The sequence below is a fragment of the Mauremys mutica genome, chromosome 11 (genome assembly GCF_020497125.1).
Source record: "Mauremys mutica isolate MM-2020 ecotype Southern chromosome 11, ASM2049712v1, whole genome shotgun sequence".
NCBI lineage: Eukaryota > Metazoa > Chordata > Testudines > Geoemydidae > Mauremys > Mauremys mutica.
In genome coordinates, this window is record NC_059082.1 from 41,610,445 (window position 1) to 41,618,548 (window position 8,104).

Genomic DNA, 8,104 nt, shown 5'->3' on the forward strand with positions numbered 1-8,104 from the left:
TGGGGGTTAGGCAGAGGGCAATGAATTAGATTCTGGAAAGTATGAACTTAAGGCATCACGAACTTGTACGCCACACTGCCACATTGCTCAAAGGAGAAATCTGTGGCTAGCAGATGTAAGAGAGTTTTTAAATGTATTAGGAACAAAAAGAATCCTGACAATGGTATTGGTCCATTACTAGTTGGAAATGGCGGAATTATCAATAATAATAATGCAGAAAAGGCAGAAGTATTCAATAATATTCCTGCTCAATATTTGGGGAAAAAGCATGACATAGTCATGTCCTGTGATGATGATGAAACACTTTCCACTCCAGTAGTAACTCAGGCGGATGTTAACAGCAGCTACCAGTGTTGGACATTTTTAAATCGGGAGGTCTGGCTAATTTGCATTGGAGAGTTTTAAAAGAGCTGGCTCAGCAGCTGTACCATTAATGTTGATTTTCAATAACTCTTGGAACACTGGGGAAGTTATAGAAAACTGGAAGAAAGCTAATATACCAATATTTTAAAAGGGTAATCAGCCTGGCAGATCCTGGGGAAGATAATGAATCAGCTAATACAGGACTTGATTAATAAAGAATTAAAAGAGGATAATATGATTAATGCCAATCAACATGGGTTTATGGAAATAGATCCCATCAAATTAACTCAATTTTTCCCAATAGATTACCAGTTTGGTTGATAAATGTGTAGTGTTGCTATAATAGACTTCTGTAAGACATTTGTCTTTGTACTGCATGACATTTTGATGACAAAACTAGAACAATACAAAATTGACATGGCACATATAAATGGATTAAAAACTAGCTAACTGCCAGGTCTCAACATATAATTGTAAACAGGGAGTCATGACTGAGTGAGTGTGTTTCCAGTGGGTATCCGCAGGGATCAGTTCTTGGCCCTATGCTAGTTAACATTTTTGTCAATGACCTGGAAGAAAACATAAAATCATCCCTGATAAAATTTGCTGTCCGGGAGTGGTAGATAATGAAGAGGGCAGAGAGATCTGGATCGCTATGTAAGGCAAGCAAACAATATGCATTTAATACAGACAAATGTAAAGTCATACATCTAGGAACAAAGAATGTTGGCCATACTTACAAGATAGGAAATTCTATCCTGGGAAGCAGTGACTGAAAAATATTAGGTCATTGTAGACAATCAGCTGAACATGAACTCCCAGTACGACACTGTAGCCAAAAGGACTAATGTGATTCTTGGGTGCATAAACGGGAATCTTGAGTAGGAGTGGAGAGGTTATTTTACTTCCGTATTTGGCACTGATGTGGCTGCTAGAATAATGTGTCCAGTTCTGATGTCCACAATTCAAGAAGGATGTGGAATAATTGGAGATGATTCAGAGAAGAGCCAGGGAGAATGATTAAAGGATTAGAAAACATGCTTTTTAGTGATAACTCAAGGAGCTCAATCTATTTAGCATAGCAAAGGGAAGGTTAAGGGGTGACTTGATCTCCGTCTATAATTAAAATTCAATGTTGGTAAATGCAAAGTAATGCACATTGGAAAACATAATCCCAACTATACATATAAAATGATGGTCTAAATTAGCTGTTACCTCTCAAGAAAGAGATCTTGAAGTCATTGTGGATAGTTCTCTGAAAACATCCACTCAATGTGCAGCAGCAGTCAAAAAAACTAACAGAATATTGGGAATCATTAAGAAATGGATAGATAATAAGAAAATATCATATTTCCTCTATATAAATCCATGGTACGCCCACATCTTGAATACTGTGTGCAGATGTGGTCGCCCCATCTCAAAAAAAGATATATTGGAATTGGAAAAGGTTCAGAAAAGCGCAACAAAAATGATTGGAGTATGGAATGGCTTCCATTTGAGGAGAGATTAATAAGACTGGAACTCTTCAGCTTGGAAAAGAGATGATTTAAGGGGGACTATGATAGGGGTCTATAAAATCATGACTGGTGTGGAGAAAGTAAATAAGGAAGTGTTATTTACTTCTCATAACCCAAGAACTAGGAGTCACCAAATTAAATTAATAGGCAGCAGGTTTAAAACAAACAAAAGGAAGTATTTCTTCATGCACAGTCAGTCTGTGGAACTCTTTGCCAGAGGATGTTGTGAAGGCTAAGACTATAACAGGGTTCCAAAAAGAACTAGATAAATCCATGGAGGATAGGTCCATCAATGGCTATTAGCCAGGATGGGCAGGGATGGTGTCCCTGGCCTCTGTTTGCCAGAAGCAATGGGATGGATCACTTGTTTGCCATTGTCGGAAGACAGGATATTGGGCTAAATGGACCTTTGGTCTGACCCAGTATGGCTGTTCTTATGTTCTTATAAGTACCTAGGTGGGGAACTACTATTTGTTAATGGCTTCTTTAATCTAGCAGACAAAGGTATAACAAAATCCAATGGCCAGAAGTTGGAGCTGGACAAATTTAGTCTGGAAACAAGCCTAATAAGGTGTAACTGTTTACCAGTGAGGGTAATTAATCATTGGAACAACTTACCAAAGGTTGTGGTGGATTCTCCATCACTGGCAATTTGTAAATCAGGACTGGGTGTTTGTCTAAAAGATCTGCTCTAGTTCAAACAGGAACAGGTGTCTGGCCTGTTTTATGCAGGAGGTCAGACTAGAAGATCACATTGGTCTCTTCTGGCCTCGGAATCTACAAATCTGAGCCCTCTACATTACCAAGTAGGGATTTCTAGGCTGCAGCTCTCTTGGGGCGCTGATGAAGCGAAACTCCAAAGAGACTTAATTTGACCCTTTGCCGTTTGAGATGCTGTACCCCATAATTTTTTATGGGAATATGACATAACTGGAATATTTTTTGTGCTGCCTGTGCCATGTAACATATCTCTGTAAAGGTTATGGTCTACTATATCTATTCATCCTATTTGTACACATATATAGTTTTGTACTTGAGGTTAAGAGTATTGGTTGTATACCTGCTTGATTTCTAAGTAAGCTTTGTGAAGCATTTGGTCAGCTTCTTTAGGAAGGAATTCGCAAGGTTAAGTACCCGATCAGGAAACACTTGGGGAACAATGCATCTTGGAATGCTCCAATCCACATAAGAAGTCTTCCTGGAGACATACAAGATACCATGTGGGCAATGGCTTCTGCCTGTAAAGACTGTGAGTCATGCATGGACATGTGACTTGCCCAAGTGACTCCAAAACTCCATCTTGGATCTGGACTTTGGATAGGAGTGAGGAGGGGGGTCTCTACCCACAAGCGAAAGTCTAACCTCCTGGGAGACCCCTCCATTTGGTCTTTAGCTGGCTAAAGAGAGAGCATCTCCACCCCCTAGGATACTTGGAAGAAACTGGAACAAAGGGCAGTGACTGCAAGGGGGGTGAGTGATTGCTGGACCCAGGCTAAAAGGAGATTAGTCTGTAAAAGGGAGCATTCTGGAACTGGTGAGGATCTTATTTGTATTTAGTTTGATTAGACATAGATTTGCGTGTTCTATTTTATTTTACTTGGTAGTTCACTTTGTTCTATCTGTTACTACTTGGAACCACTTAAATCCTACTTTCTGTATTTAATAAAATCACTTTTTACTTATTAATTAACTCAGAGTATGTATTAATACCCGGGGGAGCAAACAACTGTGCATCTCTCTCTATCAGTGTTATAGAGGGCGAACAATTTATGAGTTTGCCCTGTATAAGCTTTAGACAGGGTACAATGGATTTATTTGGGTTTAGACCCCATTGGGAGTTGGGCATCTGAGTGTTTGGAGCAAGTAATTCAGACCCTGGGTCTTTGTTGGAGCAGATGGGAGTGCCTGGCTCAGCAAGACAGGGTGCTGGGGTCCCGAGCTGGCAGGGAAAGCAGGGGGCAGAATTAGTCTTGGCACATCATGTGGCAGCTCCCAGGTGGTTTCTGTGATCCAACCCATCACACCGTTGACTTCAATGGGAGCAGGAAAGGGCCCCAAGTGAAAAGAAGCACTTGGTCTCAAAGTGGCACTGGAGAGAATTCCCCAATCTCTTAGAACCAAAGGCTGTTTACTTTTCTTGTTTCTAATAACTCCCTTCGTGCTTTTGCTAAACCTCCAAGGCAGTTGAACAAGGGAGCAGCCCATCTTCACAGCCTGCTTGATCCTGCAGTTGCAAGGACTGGAATTGCCAGTAGCCTAGTTTCATGGCCGCAAACTGTGATGTCCTGAATACAGGGCCTGTGATTTCACAAAGCAGTGATGCAGAAAGAGAAGCTGAGTTGGGAAGAGAGAGGGGCTGGCTCTTTTACTAGCACAGAGGTTGCAGAGGAAAACTAGGAACTCAGCAGCGGTATGTCTGAATAGTTTCTCATATCAAGGTTGTCCAGATGTGACAGTCCCTCTTTAAGTTAGCAAGGAGTTGTCCGCTCTGCCTCAGGAAATGCATCGGAGGGGCACCCGGGAAGGAGCACAGCATTCATTGGCATTAGCGAAAGAGCATCATTTGGGGGCAGAGCCTGTCTGCTGCCATGTCAACAGCTGCTAGAAGGAGAGAGAGGAGAATTCTCACCACTGTTCATGCTAACGAGGCCACTCTAGCATGGTCCAACCCCCTGAAGTCACTGGGGAGAAGAGTCTCCCCAGAGCTTACTCCAGAGCAATAGCAAAAAGCTGCTCAAGAAATGCAGTGTGACATAAGAACTAAAGGCATCAAAAGACAGATTAAAAACATTGCCCTGTAATCTCTCGTTCTCAGTGTTCTGTTTGTATGTGCCTCTTGGTGCTGAGAGCTTCTGAAATCTTACAAACTCAGTGACATCGGACTGGGTCAGTGCTTAGGGGAACCCCTTAGTAGCTGCAGGCAGGTGCTGCTGTTTTAGGAGGGGGCACTCATTTTATTTTTTTTGGCAGGGAGGAATGCCCCACAGCCTGGTGTCAGGGGGCATTGAGTGAGCTATAAAACTAAGGTCCTGACTGTTTAAAACCATTAAATTATATCCAGCCCTTTCAAGAAGAGTGTGGGTGCTATGGACAAATTCGAGCTTGCAAATTCCATCCCTCAGTTAGCATTCTCCTCTGCTTCCTGCCCACGGCATTACTGAGCAACAGTAAGCAGGTCTGTACTTCGGGCAGTGCGTTACCTGCAGACAAAGAGATCCTTGGCTAGCTTACCTGTTTGTGAAGACCTTTCCGTTGAACAATGTTGTATGAATGTAAGATTCTAATATTCTCATGTCCACACCTACAATCTTAAATTTATATGCAGATTTTTATGCTGGGCATTTAATAAATAATAATAATATTATAATACTTTGCCCAACTATAGCACCTTCTGTCTGAAGATCCCAAAGTGCCAATGAGCTACACCTCATATCTCCCCTCCTCATGTGAGATATTGTCATCCTCATTGTACGTATGGGAAAACTGAGGCACAGAGAGAAAAAAGGACTTGTTCAAAGCCACAGAGACTAACTGACGGACATGGAGACAGAATCCAGTCTCCTGAATCCAAAGTCTGTGATTTAGTCACAGGACCATGATTTAGTTGCAGATTGGTCCTGCTTTGAGCAGGTGGTTGGACTAGATGACCTCCTGAGGTCCCTTCCAAGCCTGATATTCTATGACCATCCTGGCTCTGTTTTATAAATTCCTGTTAGGGTGGATAGGAAACAACTAACCTGGGTATGAGGGGCATGTGCCAGGGCTGAGATTTGCTACCCCGCTGTAGTGTCCATCTGTTCATAGCCCTCATGGTTCCTTTGCCACTGGGCCTCTTATGTTCTGAGAACATTGCACTGAGCACCATGGGGCCCCTCATGTGTGGCTCACTCCCTCTCTTGCACAGTTCCTCCCCCCCAACCTCCCAGTGAGCTCACTCCCACCTTCCCAGCCCTCAAAGTAGCTGTTTGAAGACACTCCCAAGCAGGGGCCTGGTTCCCTCTCCTCACCTTCCTTCTTAACAGCCACCCACTCTTTAACAGGGTTCTGGGCTCCATGTCAGGTACTCCCCACATCCCAGCCCCTGCTGCAGCTACCTGTCACCTTCTGCCAGCTGCTTTCTGGGCAGGCCCTAGAAGCAGGGGATGGCAGCTGTTGGGATGCAAGGAGGTTCTGGTTGGGTAGTTGTACGGTGATGGTGACCTTCAGTGGGATTTAACATACCTGTGTCGGTGCCTGCAGACAGGGCAGTGCGCAGAGCCGCCTGTCTGCACCTACACATAGGAGCCAGAGAGGGGGCACATGCTGCTGTTTCCGGGAGCCACCTGAGGTAAGCGCCACCCTGAGCCTGCACCACTGACCCTCTCCCATGCCATAACCCCCTGCTCCAGCCCTGATCCCCTCCCACCCTTCAAACCCCTCATACCTAGCCTGGAGAACCCTCCTGCAACCCAAGCCCCTCATCCCCAACCCCACCCCAGAGCCCTCACTCTCCCCACACCCAACCCCCTGAGCCAGTGCAGAGCCCCCTCCTGCACCCTAAACCCCTCATTTCTGGCCCCGCCCAGGGAACCTGCACCCCTAGCCTAGAGATGGTACCCCCTCCCACACCCTAACCCCTTGCGTCAGCCTGGAGCCCCCTCCGCTGCGCCAAACCCCTCAGCTCCACCCCAGCCCAGAGCCCCCTCCTGCACCGCAAACTCCTCATCCCCAGCCCCTCTCCAGAGCCCACATTCCCAGCCAGAGCCCTCACTCCCCCCATGCCCAACCCCCTGCCCCCTGCCCTGATCCCCCTCCCACCGTCCACACTCCTCGGTCCCAGCCTGGAGCACCCTCCTCCACCACAAACCTCTCATTCTCAGCCCCACCCCAGAGTCTGCACCCCCAGCCCTCACCCACTCCCACATCCCAACCCACTACCTCAGCCCAGAGCCCCTTCCCACACCCTGAACTCCAAATTTCTGGCCTCACCACAGAGCCCGCACCCCCGGCCAGAGCCCTCATCACCTCCTGCACCCCAAACCCTTGAGCCAGCCCAGTGAAAATGAGTGAGTGAGGGTGGGGAGAGTGAGTGACAGAGGGAGGGGTGATGGATTGAGCAGGAGCAGGGCCTCTGAGAAGGAGCGTGGCCTTGGAGGAGGGGCGGAGCAAGAGTGTTTGGTTTTGTGCGAGTAGAAAGTTGGCAACCCTACCTACAGCTCTCTCCTAGGCTTTATTGAAACTGCAGGTCAGTTGTGAGTGAAGTTACAACCTGTGAGTCCGATCAGCCCTCTGCTGCCTGCCTGGCACATTGTGCGGCTGCTCTCTGGCCACAGGACTGGGGTGCTGTCTGCTGGCTGGCAGAGAAGGACTCAGAAGGTGATGAGGGGGTTTGTGGTAGAGGTGCTGACCTGAGGTTCAGGGGACCCAGCTCAGTTCTCGGCCCTCACACAGACTCTCTGAGCTTGAGCGAGTCACTTTTACGTCTATACTGCAGAGTGAAGCTGGTCTCTTACATGGGGGTCAGCCCAAAACCCGGTACCATCTGCACACAGATCCCACACCCAGGCTGATATGTGCTTTGAGCCTGGCTGGCTCGCCCGCCTGGAGTACGCAATATTGACAAATGCTCACTAGCCTTTCACAAGGCATGGGCTTGCACAGGGCTTCAGGACTCATCTAGCGATACACAAGAAGCTCCAGCCCTCCCGAAGCTCAACCCTGCCAGAAACCAGCAGAGTCTCTCCCCTGCCCTCGCTGCTCTCACGGTGGGGGGGAGGAGGAGGAGCAAAGACCCCAGAAGCTCAGGGCAGCTCTGCTCCCCCTCCCCTTTCCCCTCCTGTGAGCAAGGGGGACAGGACGGTGCCTCTGCCTCCCCCGCCAGGCAGCACCCAGCTTGGGGAGGGCCAGAAGGGGATGAGGGCCCTGCTGCGGCCCTCCCAGCCTGGGAGAGTGAGGAGAAGAATACCAGGAAGAGCAGAGGTGAGACTGATGACTGGAAAGGGGAGGATTGGGCGGGGGGGGGGGGGCTGAACTGTGAGGGTGGGGGCTGATGGGGGCTTAGCTGGTGGGAGAGCAGGATTAATTGCTGGTCGGGGCAGGCAGATGTGGGGTGACAACTTCTGCAGTGGGGGCCAATGTCCCCTCAACCCCCCTTCCCTCTATCTGAGGGAAGGGATCAGAAGGAGACCTCATCAACTAGAAGGCATGCAGGGGTGTAATCAGGAAGGCCAAAGCACAATTGGAGT